Here is a 14579-nt window from a genome sequence, read left to right on the forward strand (position 1 = left end):
CGAACATCTTCGCAATTCCAGCATCTACAGTCATTGTAAGTTTCCTGATTTTCATCTTTTTAAATGAAAGCCAGTTTTGTGCAGCGTGTTTAGTAACAAGTTTGGTACAAGACAGAATAACGAAATGCAAAGTAAAAAGACTAAGAAAAATGAAAAATAATAAAAATTGCATTTGAGGCAATGTAATAAATGGCAAAAGAATGTAAGAGGTGCTTCTATTAAGCAAAAAAAGATGGAGATGAAGAATAAAGAAATTGCATTTGAGACAATGTAACAGATGGTGGAAAATTGAAGGAGTTCCTTTATGACATAAAATAAAATAAATGGCATAGAGATTTCTCTATTACAGTTTAACTTTATCTAGAATTTTCTCAAATTAAAAACTTCCTCGTATTAAACACTTTCCCCCTGGGCTCTTTATATTTGAATATTCGATTTTCTGCTTAAAATTTTGAAGTTAACAACACGAAACAAAGCAATATAAACAATATGCTGTATCAAGATCTTTTTTAAGATCTTTGCACTTCGTTAAAAATATATTTATTAGGACAACCGAGGACGTAAGGCAACCGAGTAAATATTTGCGATCGCTTGGTGAATTAGTTTTTATTTTCTTTGGCTAAAAGATGTTCTTCTTAAAGCTTTCTCGCGTTAATCGAGAAAGTAAGACGCGGTAGAAAAGTCTGATTGCAGTTTCGTTTGCTGGAAATTTCTTTGTTATTTTATAAACTATATTGAAGCTGAGTTATCATAAACGAAAGTTATGTTTATGATTGTACAAACAATGCGCAAAAGCTATTTATTACATAATAATTATATATTTATATAATAATGATCATTGTAGATGATAAAAATAAAACGAGTGGTAAATCCTTTCTGACGATATTTTTAACACGTTTGAGTCTATTTTTTAAATACTTTATTTAATAAGCTACGACATTTAACACGTTTGATTTACTTTCCTGAACATTTTTTAAATATTATTTAACCAGTTACGATTTAAGTCTATAATTAGTTTTCGCAATCAACTATATCAATATTAGAGAACCGTATATTTATAAAAACAAGTAAAAATAAAGTTTAAACGATTGAAACAAATATGTTAACACACCTTATAAACAATTCTATTAATAACACACTGAATACGTATACATTTGCATATCAACCTTTCATTCAATCAATATTACGTTAAAAAATCTCTATTTAAAGGTAAAAGTTCGAAGGGAAAAGTTTCACAACTGAAATTTAAATAATCATCGATCCAGTTTGTTTACGGAGAATTAAATAGTATCCTTAATCGAACATTCGTATCTTTAAAGAACGAGTTAGAAAAGGGAAGAACTTAACAATCTAGTGAACTTAACTACTATGAGTTTCAATTGCTTTGTTTCATATGTCTCAAAAAGCGGTAATTTTTAGAAATTGAAGAAAAATATTATCTCCCAAGATATTTCGTCATCCCTAAATCCAAACCAATAAATCTCGCGACCCCTCTCTAAAAACCCCAATATCACACTGAATTAAACAGCACCCTGACACGTAACCCTATAACAAGCTTAGAATCCTACAGAGAAGAAGAAACGGGAAGGAAAAGCAATAAAGAGAAATCATATTTCCAGCTACCTGAAAGGTAATATTCGACTGGATCAAAGAGACTTCGATGTCAACGTATCTTCGCGAAATCAAAACTCAGGACATGGCGTGACTTAATCTGATCCTCTTTGGAGGTTCCCCATCGAAACGAAAAGGAAATATCAGTTTACGGCGTGTTTATCGCAACACGAGGGGTGAATCGTGTCGAATGCTTGTCCAGGAAACGAATGAACCTAGTTAAAAAGCGAACAGTCTGCTGACTGTCCATTGTAGACGTTTCATGTACAGAGTGACGTAAGCTAGAGTATTTACAGCGAGAGATAAAACTATTCTTAATAAACTAACACTTATTCGTATCTACAGTTGAAATGCAGAAATAAAAAGTGACAATGTTTTTTACATATGGACGTTACAGGTGAAGGAACGTCAAGAATGCGTGAAGAAGTCACATCTTCTGCTGTTTTATAGAACATCAATTTTTAAATTCAATATCGATAACTATAGAAAGCAATCCTTACACCTTTCGTCGTGCACATCCAGAATCACCCAAAGCAAAAATTCGCCTTAACTCGATGAAAAGGAGTTAAAGGACGAAGAGAAGGGGCGAATACGCTTCTTTGACTAGCGAATATAGCGACAGGATCGTAAACATCGGAAAAGGGCGAGCTATAAAGGATTCGCTGGCGTATCATTCGGCAGCTGGTTCGAGGGTATTTGTGAGAAGGGCCACGATGCGGGCGTAAAAGCGACGACGACGACGACACGGTCGCTTGATTGGAGTGCGAAGAAGGAAGCAGAATAAAAAGAAGGAGAAGGGTTGTTTGAATATTTAAAGCAGGGAGAGACCTAAGACCTTTCCAAAACGCGTATTTTATGAGTGATTGAACGAGCCTGTGCGAGTTTTCTCGTGTGTCGAGGCAAGCGACGGAAGATGGTCAAAGAGACTTATGTATAGCTGAGTTTACTGTGTTCGTTTTCAATGGATTTTGATGGGTGGAGCTGTGGAGAACGGATGAGAAAGTTGGATGGTGAATAGGGCGCACGCGAAGGTTCCTAAATTGCTCGTGGAGCAGAGTATTTAGCAAATAAATTGAAAACCTATTTCTAAACACTGAGTACAGAGTGTTTCGTTTATCCTGGGTTACTAAATTTCCTAGTTACTATTGTCTCCGTTCGTAGTTATCATTTTTTTTTAGTGTCGATATAGCGCAAAAATTTGCGTCAGGACAAATTAGTTGGTTTGAAGCGAAGAAAATTGTGATTTCCTTCTTTCAAGATCATTTTTTTCAACTTTAAAAGTCATTGACATTTCTAAAGAAGTAGATATCTTTTTATACGTCAATCAAACTGTATTTTTTTATTCTTTATGAAGAAAGCGTCGGTATTTTAAAACGATTCGTTTGCAATTAATTGTAAATGAAAGTGAGGTAAATGTAAATAATCGGGTACGATGGAAATACAGATATCTGGAAAATATAAATAGATATTCCGGGAATATATCATGAAAATGTAATCCACATGCTAAAGATGTAAACAAACACGACATAAATGTAAACAATACGGGAACAGTAAACAAGTAGCCAGACAATGCGCATACATATACCGAAAAATGGAAATGAACATTCTCAAAACGTATATTGTATGGGAAATGTATATTTCTTTGCATCAACCTAACAGAGATTGCATTATTATGGGTATGTGGAGATACGCCTGTGCGAAAGACCGAGAAATTGAGGACAAGACGAAACTAGGATAATAACCGCAACTTTTTAACAATTTTCTACGTCAGAAAAGATTTCCATCTACTTTCCATTAAACCTAACTTAAACCATCCATCTTCAACTTACGAAAGAGCACATTGAAATCAACAGAGAATCTTTATGACAACTATCTTGCCCTCGAATGAATACGTAGAAGAAGAAAAACGGCGTAGATATACTTTTGTACAGTTATACATTATATTATATATATATCATATATTTTGTCACTACACATCATGGGTTATTGTTATTGCATATTTAATTTATCGTTAATTTATTACAAACTGGATTAACTCGAGCCTCGTATCGTTTACTCTTTCATGCTTTCTAAAAATCTGAATAAGACTCTAGAATACTTATCAATAATCCCTCAACGTTTTACAATTATTCATTAACTCAAACACGTAAAATTCTTTCAACGAAAGTAAAAGTTCGAAAGAGAAAGATTCAACTTGCTAAAGAATACATTTGAATTAAGAGAGAATCGTTTCGACGATTATTCTATTCTCGAATACACGTAGAATAATAGCGTAGAATAATAAAAGAAGAAAGGAAGAGTGTGACAAGATGTAACGAGGAAGAAAATGAAAGGGAAACGATAAAGGAAAAAAATCCAAGCGGTACAATTAGCTGAATCGGCGATTGTTTGAGAGTATGGTGCAATCTGTAAAGGAGACGGGACTAGATTCTCTGTTAGAGGGGACGAAAGCGTCTCTAAATCTTCGGGTTGATCATCGCGGAGGTATGAGGCGGTTAAGGGATCGAGCATGGCCCTGCAGGAGCCACAGGAAATTGCTATGCGGCTGGCGGCTTCCGGATGATTGGCAGTGGTCACCAGTCGCATTTCTAATCACTTATCGTGGTACAACGTCACATCGTTATGACTTGTTTTTCTTCTCTTAATTCTATGGCGTATTTGTATTTTTTCGTTATTTTTTTTAAATTGTTATTTATGCTGTTTTATGACAATTGAGAAATACTTATTAATTGCACCAGTTAAATTAATATGCAATTGTTTGAAAATAGAACTATTAACTGAAGCATTCATTAAAGCCGTCTGAGAGAAATGGAAATGTAAAGTTTACGGGGAATTCGTTCAGAAGGGATGTTCATGAAACGTCGAAACCAAGCGCTTTCGTATTGATACAAATATGATCGAAACCCGAAAGACCACAAACATGTCATTTAGCTATCGTGAAAGCATAAAATCTAAAAACGAGAAGTGTCTAAAAAAGATATATGTGCAAGAAAAAATATAAAATTTTATAACAAACTATATAAATTCGCAAAATCGAACCACTGTAAATCTATATAAATTTCTAAGAAAAATTGCAAATACAACTCTGTGTGGTATTAAAAATATACTTTTAGTGTTGAAAGTGGAAAAATGGATCTATAGCAGAGTACTCGTTATAATATTAAATAAGTGAAACAAATCACTAACCAAGTTCTATTTCTTTAGTTGTATTAATAAGAATATAAATTTGTATAGACATTCATAAATGTAGAAAATGTACTTTGCTATCTTTTGCTTTTCCTTAATTTTACAACTGACCGATAATTAATTTTTGTAGCTGTAGTTGCCATCTTTAAAAGATAAAAGTATCAAAAATGAAAATATACTGCAACATTATCGAATTCTTAGCATTTGTTTCCTTCCTAATTTCAAAACTGACTGATCTAATTTGAAAACAGGCTTTACGTATGAGTTTCTTATACATTTTTAATATTTAAGGATACTTATTACAAGATTGTAAAAACATTATAATAGTTGTTAAGGTTATCACTTTTCTAACGCAGTATATGTCGATAAAAGAAAACAGTGCAAAATCAAAACCAGTAGTTATCGTGTTTAATGTTAATTAACCGATATGATCGCTTTAGTAAGTCGAACATTACTAGGATTTGTGAATCGTGTTCAAGGTGTACGAAGATATTGATTTCAGCCCGATTCTCCAAGTACGGTTTGCTTTAACGCTTCCACTAAGTCCTTTCAAGCTGGCCGATATGTCTTCCGGCGTTATCCCTGAATCTTGTTCCGAGAATGTTTCATTTAAATCGATCGTTCTCGTGGCTAATTGCTGAAACCCTACAATTCTGGATTGGACATACAAATAGATTAGTTAGACCCATTAAAAATCTATCTAAAATATCTTCCAACTTCTATATACATTCTCGAGTTTGTTTCAAACAATATTATTGTGGTCATGATAACCATGTGATATCGTATGCCAGGAAAGATGTTTTGCATAACATATATAAATAGTATATTCAAAATGGTATTATATATTCAAAGATATATTCTTGAATATAGTATTATATATAATAAAAAATTATCATATATCATATAATACATAATTAATAGTGGAAGTAGTATTTTTTATTCGTAGAAGCTTTACAATTTGTCCAAATAAGGATACTCGATAGATTGCCTTATTGGCGTAGGTTCATTTAACACGTAGACGTTTATCCGCTTATAAAAACGTCAGTATCAATTCCGGTAGCGTAATTGCGTTAATTAAGCATCATGGAATTTGTGGAGATTTAATGGTTAATCAGAGAAGAAATCTCTAATCTCGTCAACCGAGTGTTTTCTCCGTAATCTCCTGGGTCTATCAGATGTATAAAGTTCCGCCGCTGTTGTATCGGGATGATTCTCCTGTCTGTTCTTGTAACGACTATGTGGTCGTTTTATTTTTTCGGAAGCCGATTTTACGTATAAGTAGTGGTGGATTTCGTTGCGGATATACCATAGGGCATTGATTACTGTTCTGAGAAATATGTCTCGCTTGTACGGGTTCAAATTTTGTAACGTAGCTGGAAGTGTCACAATTTACAATTTGCTCCAAAATTTTAATCCATAGCAACTATTCATCCTCAAAAATGCTCATTAAACATCCCCGTTTCTCTTTATCCAGCCCCATAATCTCTTTTAACCCTCCCGAAAGCCATGAAAAGAGCAGAGAATTGTTCTTTCTTAGCCAACACTGCTTGATCCAAGGCGTGTCGTATAAATTGCACGTTTTCTGTCCCGTTAAAAAAGACCCTTAAAACGCATTGGCTAGGAATGGAAGACGAAATAGGATCGTTTTCCGGGTACTCTACAAGGCGATCATCCTTGGTGGTAGCTTGGAAACACGTAAGCAACCCTCGTCAAGGGGCACGTGGCAGAAACACACGTATGACTTACGTGTTCCTCGCCTCTGCTAACGAGCTATCGCAGATTATCGCATGTCTGTTTGCATTATTGCCACGCCAGCGCCACCTCCGCTCAGTCTTGCAGGGTTACTTGCCCGAGGAACTCACCTCCTATCACGCCCCTGTCATTAATTTTCATGCTGGCCGGACGATGCGTCGCGTTCGCCGAGAATTTACGGGCTAACTCGTCCTCCAGGACTTGGCTACGACAAGGGATGGGGGTGGCAGCCGCAGTTTCTCCCCTGAGAGTCCTGAAACGATTAATTTTTCAGGGTAACACGTGGCACGATATTTTCCGTCGCCGGCTGGCTCAACTTTTTCCTATTTGTCGGCCTTATCCTCCATGCGAATATATTCGACTATTTTATTTTGGATTTTTTCCTACTATTCGTTTTTTATTTACGTTTTGTTTTCAAGAGGGTTTCAGGGAGGGGGCGGGTTATCGGTGCGTATATGATAGAGAACACTGGAAATGTTGCGATGACTGTGAATGATTGTGCATTTATTGCAAATTTAAAAGTGTACAGATATATGGAACGTAATATAACGTGTAGAAATATGTAAAATATTGAACATAAAATGGTAGTGTGATATTTAGTATACGAAACGAATATCTGTTTTGATTTCATTCCTTTAGCTGGGTTCAGAAAAATTTCAATTTATATAAACATTTTCTAATATATTTTAATGATAATCGTTAAGTTCGTTGGTAGAGTTTCTCAAGATTTTGTAGTTTTCGAAATATTTAGGATTGTGAATATTAGCACAAGCTTTTACAGCTTATTAGACAATAGGTATATTATTGTAGCCTCTTTAGCAGAGTATTGTATTTTAGTATCTTTTTACATTTAAATAACAAAATATTCACAATTATTCAAATAATGAAGAAACTTATTTTATACTTTTGTATAGTTACTGCATTTTTCCAGTTAGGAAGTTTACTATAGCGTGCGGTACAACATAATTATTTTTTGATGTAAAATGCTATGTAATATAATTGGATAAAAATAAAACGAGAGAAATAGTTTACTCAAAAGTTGTATTTTCGAGGTTGGATTGTGAAGCGAGTCAGTCGACGTTTTAAGATGAAGGTTTTACGGGTATTTTTAGTACTTGATTCGACAGGGGAGCTTGATATTATATAGCGTGTTATAGCAGAGATAAATAAGGAGGCACTCGCGTCGATGTCTCGTAAAACGTTTACATTTAGATTAAGGGTGGCTGCAATTCTTTGTAGATGTCGTTTACTTCAGCCGATAAGAGAGGGTTGAATTACATTTTCGACACGATTAAGGAACACGCAATTTTCCGGTTCTTTCATTTTAGTATGGTTTCCACGATATTGGGATATAAAGTCGAATATTCGTGAAATATATTTTCGAAGATAAAAAAGAAAAAAGTAAACAGTATCATTAATATAATCATACAATAAACAGTTTTAAGATATTTATCTGTTTCGACTTTTTGGAACGCAGTTTCTTCCTTGTAAAAATAGGAGAAATATTTTCCATTCGTTTCATGTAATAATTTCTCTACTTAGGAAGCTATACATGCGTATGGCATACGAAGATGTAGATGACAAATGTTGCACAGGTGATTATATATGCTTCCCATGCGTTGAATGCAAATGGACTCTGCTCACATTTCAACTATTATAATTAATTGTTTAACGCGGTCTGACGTATGAAATTTCTCTATAATGTATGCATAAAATATTCTTCTGCATGACCATAAAATCCGAAATTTTATTCATAATAGAAAATGGTATCTCGTAACGAAATATTTTATATATAAGAAACGACGTTTCTTATAAAAGTTCATATCCTTGTTAAATCCGAAATATAAGATTTCAAATAAAAAGATGCAATCAAACATACATTTTTCCTGTGGTATATGAATAAAATACTGAATGGAGGGTATAACAGAAGAACACCAACAGAATTCCACATTTAATAACATGAAATATAAATAAATATGTAAATGAAGAAGATAATAATAATTTTCATGATCATTCGAAACCAATCTCGAAGATAAATTACTTTTTAACAGAAAGATTATGCGTTATAATCGGCCAAATATATTGACTCGTTCATATATTTGCAACTATTTAAAAAGTGGCAATTTAACAGTTTGAAAATGTTTTTTCAAACACTGTCGATGAAATTTATACGCTCCTATACATAGATATTGTACTTATAACTTCGTATCTAAAAGATCTTTTAATCGAGAAAAGTTCTGAGAAATCGTAAGCAGTCAAATTCTCGCGATACCTATTTGATACAGTCCCTTGATTGTCTACAGTTTATTATAATAAATTAAATTTATTATTATAATAAGAAAAAATTGAATTTCGTTTATTATTATAATTAGAATATACGTATGTTACACGACTCGCATCGAATTTAATTTCACAGAATAAAGAAAAAGACCAAGAAAATTCACAAGACGCATAAATGCTATCTATTACGAATGAACGTGAAATGTAAATGTGCATATTGGCGACGGTTAAACGAATTTTTCTCGAGATATTTCGTCCGAGTTGAAAGCGAATCGTTTTATAAGCGAATTTCCGTGGAATGGTGATGATCGATGAAAATTTCAAGGAACAACGGCCGACAAAAATGGCGCTACGTCAAGCAGCTCTAATAGATTAGCAGAGAAATATGTTACTGTTCCAGAGATATGGTAACATATAGACCTTTGGACGTTAGAGAGGATTCTTAGTCCCGTTTTCTTCTTTTTCCGAGGACCATTACTTCTATCAGCGATAGCTACTTCCACGCGCTTAACACTTTTTCCGCTTTTTGCCGAGCTTCCTGGCAACTCCGCTGCCAGAAGACGCCACGAAAGAACTACAGAATACTCCACTCGCGGCCGTCATTAATTTGCGCTCCCCATTTTAAGTCCTTTCCTCGCGAGACAAAAGCCATCCGCTTTAAGCTGCCACAATTGCTTCTGATCACGACCCGAATCTCATTCGATATCGAATAATGCTGTATTAATCGCGAACGTCTTTCGCTTCTCGTTCGATACAGCGTGCTTCGAGATTTAAATTAAAAAAATATAATATTTTACATGTTTCCCGTATCAAATTTTTCACTCTTTCTGATAGTAAAAATTTTTTTGTTCTAAGTTCTTCTTAATATAATAGCGCAAAAATGATATTAAATCCGTATTTCGTTACAAGGTTTTTGCAACTTTGATCTGTTCTCTAAAGTTTAAAAAGTATAACTTAATACGCTCTGGCTCTGGGATTTTGATATTAAAACTTGGACTTGTCATTTTCTGTTTTTTTTCTTGGAAACTAAAAAGACATTGCAGCATGTTTATATTTTTCGTATAATAAATTTCATAATATTTCAACAAAATATTCATGGTATTACGCAACTGTTATGAGTGTTATTTATAAACGACAAAGTTAATATATGGTGGTTACAAAAAATATTTGTACACCACTGTATTCATTATCGCACTAATATACCAATTAATCAAGTCCAAGTATATTAGGTCTCATATCATTTAGTAATACTTTCGTATGATCATGAAAATGTAATATCGTGAAAATGAAACATGGAACCTAATAAAAAAATGCTCCATTGGAAAGTAAATATATACTTTTCGTAATCACTGTACTTCAATTTCCAGAAAAAGATCTCTAAACAAGTCGTTCTTTCTTTAAATCATGTACCAAAAGCTTCGTACATTTGTAAACTGACTTGGAACACGTCGGCACGTTCATTCTTGCTCCGTACAGCCCTTATCGTATAAAATCCCCCCCCTCTCTCTTTCTCTGTCTCTCTTTCTCTACTATGGCTGGTAATTGTTTCAGCCAGAAAGTTCCAGCGGCGAGAGTCATCCGCGTTCGAGAATCACGCACGTATCGTGAGTTTCGTCCTTTTTCATCGTTCCTCCGTTCCTCCCCTATCATTGGTCCATCTACCCACGAGCTGTATCTCCTGGGAAATTTTATACTCCCTACCCTTGGCTCAGGATGAAGCCACATGGGAGGTAAGAGAGAGCCATGCTAAGTCTTCCGTTCCTTCCACGGCATACTGATCAGCAGACGTTGCTAACGTCCTCATAAAAGCGTTATGACACTGTTGAAGAAGTTTTGATAACTAGACTGCGGATATTTATATTTTTATGTTTTATGTATTTACATTTTTACGAGTTGAAATAAAGAAATGCGATCTATGCAGGAATTTGTTTCACCTAGTAAATATTCTAACGATTGTTTTGTATCCTCAAAATGGCTGTTCATGCTGTACAATAATGTTGTGTTTAGTATATGTTTGCAAAATGTTGCGTAAATATTTTCCAATTTCTCAAATTTTGCAAATTCTACTAATCTAATCAACATAGCCGTATCCTATCACGGTGTTAACGAAATCTTAAAATGTTTTACCGTGAAACGTACAATATGGACATGTTAGCAATGTTTTTCATAAGTGTATTCAAATACTTTCGTGCAACTAATTATTTTCTTCGTTAAACTGTTCCTGATGTAATTGCAAAAACACAAATATCGGGGCGCTAATATCGGCTTCTTCGTTCCATTGCTGAACTTCTTCAATTCGTTCAGACTATTCAGACAGATGGTATTCACTCAAATCGCGAGACGAGGGTGAGAAAAAAATTCGTGGAGTCACGCTACTGGAAAAGAGAATTGTGCAACTAGACGACGAATTCGATTACAGTTTTTGTCCCGTTACGAGCCGAACCACGTTTCGGTTTCGTCCCGCCTATTCGTGATATCCGGAATGTTCCTCGTGAAAACCGCGGCTGAAAAGGAGCCGGCGAAAGAAATCGGTATGCGAAAGCTAGACATGGAAATTCGTCGGTTAATTTTCTAGAGGTCTCTCGCAACCTCCTTAACAGTGCCCTGGTCAGTGACAGACCATGTCTGCGTTTTTTATAGTATTACCACCACTAAGTGCATGCATTTACACAAAAAATGTAGGTCACACTGCTGCAGGCTACCATTCAAAGGTTTTATAGGATTTAGATACCTACATCTATTATGCTTCGTAGTACTATATCTTCAGAACCAATTAAAGGTACTTTCTATACTTAATTTTATTTTGTTTTTAGCATATATTTCTTTTAATTCTAGAATTACACTTTCTGATCTTACATTGAAATTTTTTAATTTTTTAATTTTTTAATTTACATTGAGATTATATATTGCTTCATACATTCTTATTTATTATGATACTATATTATATCATTTATTATTTATTTTTATTAGATACTATATCGTATATTTATTTTTATTATATGTTTTTTCATTCGACAACTTTTTAATCTGTCATTGAAAATTTCCTATTGAAACAAATTCAAACGAGAAATCTGCCGTCAGGCTACGTAACACTTCCCACAGTTTACACTCGATGTTATCACCGGGCAGGTATATTGTATCTTAGCGAGACGTGACGAGAGAGAGCTAGGCGAATTTTGTAGTTGGCCATTTGGTATCGAATTGTTGAGGGGAAAGAGAAGCGCGATGGGAAAATGCGCAGTGGGGGGGGGGGGGATGATATCGCGGCAAATCTCGAGCACCTTCGAACGTATTCGGCCTTCGAATTACTCGTCGTGCCGATCCACGGAAAAAGGGAAACGTGGGATATCCGGCTGAATTGTAAGCGAACGGAAACGTGGAAAATTGAAACGACGTAAACGTGCGCCGTGAATTGGCGAGCAATTTAGAATGAGGACGACGAAAGGGAAAATTTTAAATTGGGGATAATTTGATTGGAATTAAATGTGGCCAGTCACGTGACCGAATGCAAAAGTGGATTGAAGTTTCTTTTGGTTTCTATTAATCTAGTGAGAAGTAAATTTTTTAATTATAAAACGTAATTTTTCAATGTCGCTAAAATCTCAAAATTTCAACTCTACAGCCAGTTCTCCACTACTCGAATATTATTTGAACTAAATATGGCTATTACTCATTAAGTATCCCACTGTCACAATTAATAAATTTGTTTCATATTCAATCTTTTTCCTCCAGAAAAAAGAGCTCTGACTACCAACTCTGTCTTTCGAGAATCACCGACTCCGCTAATAAAGTATTCGATTAACACGAAACTAGGAACAAGCGACAACAAAAAAGAAGGGAAAGAAAACAACGAAACGTAAAAGGAATAAGCGCAAAGAAAACAGAGGACAAGGGGTGGGCGAATAGGTGGATGTTGGAATGGAATGAATATTCGTCTATTTATTTTATGGTCCGTATCGTGTAATTCGATTCTCTCGGCTTCGCGACCTTCGTTCCTCCAGGCTCGATTTTTCTCGTTCGGTTTCGCCCGGCTATAGTTTTCTATTTCTCATCGTCGTCGATGCGCCGACAACATTTGCTTTCATTCTTCTTTTCAGCCGGTGACCATGTGCACGCTGTCATCGTTTTTCTACTGGACCACCACTTCTGTGACAGGGCTCACTTTTATTTCCGGACGAGCCACAGAGAAATTGGAAAGAATGTTGAAATAATAGCGAACATGGATGACCACGTGCACGCACTGATAGATCGGATCAAAATTTTCCTGCACAACGAAAGAATAATGCTTGTGAGTCGTGCGCTCGTTCATCAATGTCCGCCATTTTACTGTTTCTTATTGTTTGCACTGTGGATGCTGCAGATGCAGAAGAAATGAGAATTTCGACGTAAGCTTGCACCGTGAATTAGTGAATAATTCGGAACTTTATAGTCGATGATTGAGTAAATGAAGCAAATATCTATGCCAAACAAAGAATATTGAGAGTATTAATAAAAATGTGAATTTGCATAAATATTCATATTCTACCGATTACATGCACAAAGAAAGAGGATTTAATATGTTTAGGACTAGGGATTGTTTGGTTGCACTGTGTTTAGTAGTGATTCTGGAATCTTAGACGTCGTTTCTGATTTTTGTTTTTTCAAGAATTTAGAGAGGATAGCAGCAAGTTTATCGATTGTTTCGATGTAGAAAGTTTTTGTAAAAGAAAAGATAAGATTTCAGAGAATAAACAATATCCCCCTGTTTAAATAATCTTATTTTTTTTGGCTCATGAGGGGATCGAACCCGCGACCTTCGCGTTATTAGCACGACGCTCTAACCAACTGAGCTAATGAGCCAGTTGAGAAAACAAGTTTCTATCTTACTAGTGAAGAAAATACTTACGTATTATAATTAATTATTATGAAAAAGATTCAATAAATTAATCATTATGATAGTGGAGAATCAATTTTTGATAACAATTACCGCAATGTGCCCAAATTCTCATTTAAAAGGATAAAGATAACAGGAAAACTTTGTGTTTGAAATTAGTAAGTCCATAAATAAGCAATAATCGTGAAGTGAGAACAACATTAAAAGCAAGAAGAAACGCCAGACAAGGATCAGAAAGCTCGAGAAGCACAAATTTTCCAAAGATACAATCAACCGCCTTATTTATTACCGCTGGCAACAGGTTGCTTTTGGGGTTATATCTCATATTAATTGCGTTCTTCACTCTTTCGTTATCAATGTCTTGTTATCTATCAAACAAGCAAACAATCTAATTGTATGCAACAATATTCGCGTTAGCATGTTACGAACTAAGTAATTAAATGTAATAAAATTATAATAGACCGAAACTAAAAATGAAATAGGTGATGTTACAATATGTATTTACAATATTTTTATTATAAAAATAATACCGAGAGAAAATGAATGAAAGAATATCTGGGAACTTAAAGACAACTGAGAAAGTTAAATTAAATAAAAATTGAACAAGTAAATATAGAAATTATAATCGTTATATTGTCATAGTTTGAACTTATTTCTCTCTTTGAAGATAAAAATAAAGTGGAAGGAATAGACGTCTTGAAGAAGCCTTAAATCTAAAGTACAGGAGACCACAATGGCGAAGTTTTAAGTCATGTAACATACCAGAAATGAGTTTACGGCCCAGATCGAGGCCACTCGGTATATTATATTTCCATGTGACATATATGTAGTTATGATATTTCTCCATTTTTGGTTTCTTTTTTTTTCAACGTACGAG

The 14579-nt window shown here is 34.6% G+C and overlaps 1 non-coding gene across 1 annotated transcript; it reads right to left on the reverse strand.

Annotated features, from left to right (window-relative positions):
* Positions 1-13594: 13594 nt before the first annotated feature.
* Positions 13595-13668, reverse strand: Trnai-aau (transfer RNA isoleucine (anticodon AAU)). Its single transcript has one exon. It is a non-coding gene; the product is annotated as a tRNA-Ile (tRNA).
* Positions 13669-14579: the final 911 nt, after the last annotated feature.

The sequence above is a fragment of the Bombus fervidus genome, chromosome 13, assembly GCF_041682495.2.
Source record: "Bombus fervidus isolate BK054 chromosome 13, iyBomFerv1, whole genome shotgun sequence".
NCBI classification, from domain to species: Eukaryota; Metazoa; Arthropoda; class Insecta; order Hymenoptera; family Apidae; genus Bombus; species Bombus fervidus.